Genomic DNA, 7,477 nt, shown 5'->3' on the forward strand with positions numbered 1-7,477 from the left:
AATCGTCCCGTGGCCCCCCCCCCCGTCTCTGCTGAGAAGAAAGCCTGTGGACTCCGTGGGCCGCCCACCCTGGGGGGCCACCTGGAGTTATAACCAAAGAGTTAACGTGCCTCAGGGATGCAGGCCAGGCTGTAAGTTCCCAAAAGCCTGGGGGAAGTTTTAAAAAGACGGAAAAGCTTTCTGCCCTCTTCCCCGCCCCGCCCCCCCCCCCCACAAGGCCATTTTCTGTGGTGCAGACTCGGCACCCTCCCTCCCTCCCTCCCTCCCGTGCAGGCCTGTTTGTCCTCAATCATCTGCGAGTTTCACGAGGAGGAGGAGGAGGAGGAGGAGGAGGAGGAGGAGCAGCTCTCTCGCTCTCCCCACCCTCTTTCTTCCCTTAGGAAATCCTCAGCCCTGTTCCACACACTCAAGGTGGTGGGCCTGCTCCGGCCCCCTCCCCCCCACCCGCCGACGGAGTAGGTGTACAGACAGGAGCACACTTCACGGGGATGAAGGGTTGCGGTGGCCAAATGGGAGATGCGAGGCGGGGGGGGGGGGGGGGAGTGGCTGGCCTTTGGCAAAGAGTGACTCGGAGTAGCCATCCAGGCTTGTCTGAAAAGTGGGACTGCGAGCCTGAGCGCGCCGACGAAGTCGATGGACACGGTCACTGCTGTGAGATGTCTCTTTTACCACGATGTAACACCAAAGCAAAGCCCTGTCCCGCTGGGTCGGAGAAGGCCTTGTGGGCAATTTAGAAAAGCCATGGCGTGGCCGTTCGGAATACTTCCTGCCTCTCCGGGAATCAAAAATTAGAAAGGACCGTGGGTTCTGTATCAACGTACCAAAGGCAGGGAGAATTTTAGCCTTTTAAAGCCTGCCCCGGCCCTATCTCAGCAGGGCAGTGGCACCCCAAGTTCCGTGACATTTCTGCACTCGGCGGCGTCTGACTTCTTCAGCCATCTGATGGGATGCCCCTGCCAGGTGGCCACTCACTCGCCCCTTCAGTTCAACCCTTGTACCAGGAAGTTTTGCCTTCTTCCTAACCACTGTGGGGGGACTGGGGGGTGACGTGTGTGTGTGTGTGTGTGTGTGTGTGTGTGTGTGTGTGTGTGGAGGGGGGGGAAACGGGGCAGACCCACAGGTGCAGCTTCTTGGTCATAATGGGCCCACGGCAGCGTGGGATTCCCCCCGGAAGGGAGGCAGGGTGGCACTACAGCACCGAAACCTGACGCGGGTGGCCACGCGGATGGGGGGGCGCCCGTTAGACGGGTGGCCGAGGCCAGGATGGCTCGGCCTCAGATGCAGCCACCGAGAGCCACCTGGGTCCCGGAGGGTCAGCCCGAGAAGCCCCGCAGCAAGAGGTCCCTCCGGCAGAGCAGACACTGAGTCTGTAAGTCAAGACAGCTGGGAGGCCTGGGAGTCAGAGGCCCTGGATCTCAGGTCCCGGGGTGGGGGCGGGGAGCAGTGCCGGGAGAGAGAGCCCGGGCTCCAGAGGCCGTGATGGGGCCCGGTGGGGCGGGCCGAGGAGGCCGAGGCCGGGTGTGGTATGGTCCGGGATGAGGGGGTTGGGGTGGCGGGCAGGGGGAAAGACCCCTTCACTCAGACGTGCCCTCAGAGGAAGGCAGAGGTGCGTTCTGCCTTCCTCCAGCTAGTGGAACGCTCGGCATTTCTTTCCTTCAGAGCTGGGTTGAACCGATAGGGCGTCTGTTATGGTACGGAGTGCGAGACAGGACCACCTAGAGACCGAATTGAGCCAAGTCATGAGTCTTTATTAGCTGACCGGCGACCACCCCCCTGCCCTGTTAGGGTGCGGGTACAGAGAATGGCCCTGAGCCGAAAAAAACCAGGAAGGTTTCATACTATCCTAAGCTACAGCTACGTGACTTTAGGCTACGTGCCTTTAGGCACGGCGGCGGTTGAAACAACATTATACCACCTACTCCACAGCTGTGGGGTCTGGGACCAGCCTCGGGCCCCGTTTCGGTGACAGTCTTTAAGTGAGCAGGTTTACAGAAACAGATAGCACCAATTAAGGAACGTTCTTTCAGGCGTTAAGCAAGCACAACGGGCAGCTGGAAAGTTTAAACACTTAGTTACAAGTTAGTTGCTTTGTTTTTATCTCTGCAAGGTACATATTTCCAGTTACAGACACAGGTCAAGCGGACGTCGGTCACCTAGCGAGCGAGCGTAAGTTTACAAGTGGGCCTTTACAGCGTCCAGACGGGCCGCAGTCCAGTTATTGTGCATTCTTTTTGACCACTTGGAAAGCTACTAGCACTGTCCGGGCCTCACTCACGCGGACTACAGAGTTATGACCCGGTGTGTGTGTGTGTGTGTGTGTGTGTGTGTGTGTGTGTGTGTGTGTGGGGTGCGTGTGTGTGTGTGTTTAGCTGTCCGTATAATTTTTTTTCTCTTTTTAGTAGAGACGGGAGTCTCGCTCTTGCTCAGGCTGGTCGCGAACTCCTGAGCTCAAACGATCCGCCCGCCTCGGCCTCCCAGAGTGCTAGGATTACAGGCGTGAGCCAGCGTGCCCGGCCGAGTCTTTCCTTCCTTCCTTCCTTCCTTCCTTCCTTCCTTCCTTCCTTCCTTCCTTCCTTCCTTCCTTCCATTTCTTTCCATTTTTCTTTCCTTTCTTCCTTGCTCCTGTTATCCTGTCTTTCTGTCTCTCTTTTTTCCATCTTTCTTCCCCCTTTCTGCTTTCCTACCTTCCTTCTTTCTCATTCTCTCCTTTCTCTCTCCTTCCTTCTTTCTGTCTTTCCGTTCTTCCTTCCTTCTTTCTCTCTGTGTCTTTCTCTGCTTTCTCTCTCTCTCTCTCTCTCTCCTTCCTTCTCTCTATCTTTTTCTCTTTCCCTCTTTCCGTATTCTTGTTTCTTTTTCTCTTTTAATTTCCTTTCTTTTTCTCTTCTTTTCTATCTTTCCCTCTTTCTTTCTCCTTCCTTCCTTCCGTCCTCTCGTTCTCTTTCTTTCTGCCTGTCTTTTCTTTCCTTATTTCTTCTTTCCTTCTGTCTTTCTGTGTTTCCTATCGCCTTCCCTTCCTTCCTTTTCCTTTTCCTTTCTCCCCCCGCTTCCTGTCTTTTCTTATTCACTGTTTTCTTCTTTCTGACTTTCTCTCTCCGTTTCTCTGTCTCTTCTCTCTCTCTTCTTTTCCTTTCTCTCTTTCCCTCTTTCTGGGTCTGCCTGTCTGTCTCTCGGCTATGTCGTGGTCTGTGCAGAGACGGGTTTGGTGGACGATTTCGGTGGTCGGGTCGACCCATCCTTTCTTTGATCCCAGTGCTAGCCACGCTGGGGCCTGCCTAGCTTCCCCGATCAGGCGAGATCGGGCGCGTTCAGGGTGGTGTGGCCCTAGACTGACCCGTCCTCTGTCGATGGCTTCCGTGGGGAGTAGGGGGGACTGTGTTTGATGCCCTCGGGGGACCTTCTGGACTCTGAAATGATGGGCTCCGGAGGGTTGCCCCGTGATTTGCAGCAGACCTCTGGTGGCTGGCGCCGGTTGTGGTCGGGCTCCACCTGGCGGCCGCTTTTCTAGAAGGCTCTTGTCCTCTGAATCTTCGGTGCGGCAGGCAAAGCAGGGGACAGTCCCCGCTGTGACGGAGGCTGGGTTCCGGGAAGCAAGCAGCCTTCTCAGGGCCATCTGGCTCGTGCCGGGACGCCGGCTGGGACGTCTGTGAGGCGAAGCTTGGGCCCGCAGGGCTGTCGTAGGAGGACGTTGTCGCCGCGCTTCCGGGCTCAGCCGGCCAGGCGGCTGGCGGGGCTGGCGGGGCTGCCCGGGCGGGTCGACCAGCACGCTGTGGCCGCTCTGGCAAGACCCTCCCCGCCCCGCGGGGACAGGAAGGAGACGGCGCACGTGGACGGGAGAGGAGGGTGTCCGGCGAACGGCCGCCGTCCCGTGCATGCCTGTCCCTCTCCCTCTCCCACGGCCTCGCCTTTCCTGCCGCTTTTCCCTGGGTCCCGCTCAAGAGGCAGGGACAGCCCTGTGAGTGGCACGGGTGGCTGGGTCCCTCGCGGGATCCCAGTCGTCCGTGGCTTCTTCCGAGTCCTACTCTGGGGGCACGGACCGGGCCCTGGGCGGCGCGGGTGGCCGGCGAGGGCGACCCCTGTCGGGCCGCAGCGGTCCCGTCCCGATGTTTTCTCCTCCATGAGTCCCCCCTGTGCTGGGGCCGGGGACCGGGGACCGGGCCCCGCCCGGGTGGCGCGCGTGCCCGGCGAGGGCCTCCCCGACCCTCTACGCCACGGGGGGGGGGGGGGAGTGGTCCGCGGGTCCTGGGGGTCGACCAGATGTCCCTGAGTGCCCCTCGTCTGCTGGCCCTGGGCACCTGCTGGGGACAGGTGGCCGTGTCGAGTGTCGTAGGGGCAGGCGTGGTCAAGTGGCTCGGTCCCCGCCACCCTGCACCGTGTTTTTGATCACCTCATATCGTCATCTTCCGCCGCCAGGTTAGTGCTGACACGCTGTCCTCCGGTGACTGTCGCCGGAGGGGTTGGGCCTCCGCACGGCGACAGGGTTCCGGGTTCCTGGTGACCCGGCGCCCTGCCGTGTTCCCTTTGAGCTCGACCGCCTGGGCCCGCGCGCCGGCTCTTAGGGCGTCGGAGTGTCCCGGCGGGGCTGCTCGCCCTCTTGGGTTGGTCTCTGGCCCCTCGAGGGACGGCGCCCCGGGGGGCGTTTGCGGCAATCCTCCCCCTTACCCAGCTGGCTTCTGTGCCGTTGCGTGTCAGGCGGTCTTCGTGTCTGGGTTGTCTGCCGCCCTCCTCCGGAGACGGGGGCCGGCGAGGCTGAAGCGGGCTCCTCTGATCGCTGTCCTCGCTGGCCTGACTGGCCTCCCCGACCCTTCCCCCGTCCTACGGGGCCTGATCGATGTGGTGACGTCGCGCTCTCCCGGGCCTTAAGCCGCGTGCCAGGCGAGGGACGGGCCCATTCGTGGTGAATGGGGGCCGCTCTTCTCGTTCTGCCCGCGGGCACCTAGCCTCTCCACCGCCCGCCTGTGGGCGGTGGGTGGGAGGCGCCGGGTGCGAGACTATCCGGCCCGCCCTCGCTCGCCCCGCCCTCGGCCTCCTGGCGTTGGGCGGGGGGGTCGTGGGTCCTGTTGTGACGCAGCGGGCAGCCCTCGCTCGCCCTTTGTGGGCCGTTGCCTGGCCGGGGTCACCCCTCCCCGCGACGGATGGGGAGGGGCGTCCCGCCCGCCCGGTCGCGCGCGCCCCGTTTGGCGCGCGGCTGCTGGGTCTTGCGTGGCCCTTTTGCGGTGCCCCTGGAGCGCACCGGGCCGTTCCCCAAGGTGCCCGAAAACCGAGTGGTGGTTGTCGTCCTCGTTCCCGGCGTCCCCCTCTGGTGGCCGCTGCAGCGTCCGCCGCGTTGGGTACGCTCCTCCCGAGCAGTTTGCTTGGGCTGATGAAGGGGGGGTCGAGGCGGGTAAGCTGAAGAGGCATCCCCCCCTGCGCCGCGTGGGCGGGCGGGGGGGGGTGTTTGTCTCGGCGTCCCCACGATGTGTGCGTGGCGGACTGCCGGAGGCGTGCGCGCGGCTCGTGCCCTTCCCTCCCTGCGCGCGAGCGGTGTTGCCGCAGGGTCGCGCGGGCGATCGTGGTGGGGGGCCTCTACCCCGGGCCTGGTCTGCCTCGGTGACCCCTCTCCCGTACCGACGGGAGAGTGTTCCTCTCGAAGCCGAGGTGGTTTCTGGACGAGAGGGGCCCCCGACCGTGAACGCTCGGGAGTTGCCAACCGTGCGTTTTTGTTTTACCCTGTACCGCAGACCCCCCCCCACCCCCCCCACCGGGGGGCGTGCCCGAGCGCCTCCGCCCCGGGGCCCTGACGGGGGCGACCGGGTGTCGGGGGCGAGATCCACCTTCGGCGAGAAAGCGTCTTCTCTAGCGATCTGCGGAGGCGTGTCCTCTTCTGGGGTTTGTCGGATTCCGCCCCAGCCCGCCGCCTCTCTGAGCGTCGTCAGCCGCCGCCCCTGCGGCTGCCAGTTGTGCGTGGGCAGAGTTCCCTCCTCCCCCGCCGTGGGGGTGGAGCGGTCCGCCGGCCCCCGCGGTGGGGGCCGAGTGCCACTCTTCGCCTAACGTGGTCCGCGCCTCCCCCCCTCTGAACTCCGGGGGAGGGTCACGCCGGGCCGGGCCGGCGTTCCAGCCGTGAAGGGCGCCCGCGTGTGTGCGCTGCGTGCCGCGGCCGCGGGTCGCCCCGGTGTGCGCTGGGGGATGGGGGCGGTAGAGCCCGTCTCACGCCCCCCCTCCCCTGTGAGCGTGCGGTCCTCCACCTGGTCCCGTGCCAGGCCGCGGATGGATGGGTGCTCCCGTGCTGGCGCCTGTGGACCGCGCCTTGGGGGGGACCGCCCGGCCAACGTGTGGGGGTCGTTCCACGGGGGCGCGGTGCTCCCCGGAGCGAGACCGGATTGGGAACGGACGAGAATGGGATCAGGCGCGGCGGCGTTGGGGGCCGAGGGCCGAAGGGCCGAGGTCGCTCTTGGGACGGCCCCGGTGGTGAGGCCGTGGCCCCGTGGGAGGGTCGAGGGGTTGCCGGAGGCTTTTGGGCCGGCCGGCGCCACGGGCGCGTTGCGGGACCGCTCTCGAGTTTGGGGCGGTGGGATCCCGTGGCGTTGTTTCCCCAGTGGCCCGGTCGCGGCGGAGGTCTCGCCTCCCTCGGGTCCTCGTGCCTCACCCTCGCGGGGCGTCTCATCCTGTACCGAGGGTGCTCCTCCCTCTCTTCCTCTCACCGCTGCCGACCGCCCCCCGACGAGCGGTCGCCCGACTGCGCTGCCCGGACCTGACCTCGCCGCGAGGGGGGGATGTCGCCCTGGCCGCCAAGGCCGTGGACGGCGTTCCCCCGGCGCCGTGCCCCCCGTTTGAACGGTCGGCGGGCCTCCGCGTGGCGGGCCGTACGGCGTTGGGGGGCGGACGGTCGCGCGTGTGCGCGGGAAGAAGAGCGTTTGGCCGGAGCTGACCGCGACCGCGATGGCGGGGCCGGGCTCTGGGGCCTGTGAGGTGCGTGCGTGCGTGTTTGGGGGCTCGACGAAGGCGCGGCCGGTCGTTCCAGGTGCCCGCGGGACCGCCCTTGTGCGCGGAGGCCACTGGCGGTGAGATCCCGTGCGTGCCCTGGCCCCGGTGGGTCTGTCGTCTGAGGCTTGTCCCCCCCCACTCGGGCCTCCTGGCGCCCGGCGGCCCCTTCCCCCGTCGTCGCCTTATGCCGTGCCCGACGGCTCCCTCCCGCTCGCCCACGCCCTGAGCCATGTCGTCCGCTCCCGTCTGGCTTTCGTATCCCGGGGGTTGTCCGTGCCCCGGTGTTGCATCGCTCCCCCACGATTGTCCGTAGCGGCCCCTCCCGTGGGTGGTCCGCCGCCGCCCGCCCGCTCGCCCGCGGTGGCGTTGTGTGTCGACGGCGTGTGGGGCGCCGTCGTCCCCCGCGGTGGCCGTCTCCCCTCCCCCGGTCGGGTGGGTTCGCGTGCGTGAGCGCGCGGGTCCGGTGGTCTCTCTCCCCCTCGGCCGGCCGTCGTGCCCGTTGCCCACCGTGCCCCCG

This window comes from Lemur catta, unplaced genomic scaffold (genome assembly GCF_020740605.2).
Source record: "Lemur catta isolate mLemCat1 unplaced genomic scaffold, mLemCat1.pri scaffold_228_ctg1, whole genome shotgun sequence".
NCBI classification, from domain to species: domain Eukaryota; kingdom Metazoa; phylum Chordata; class Mammalia; order Primates; family Lemuridae; genus Lemur; species Lemur catta.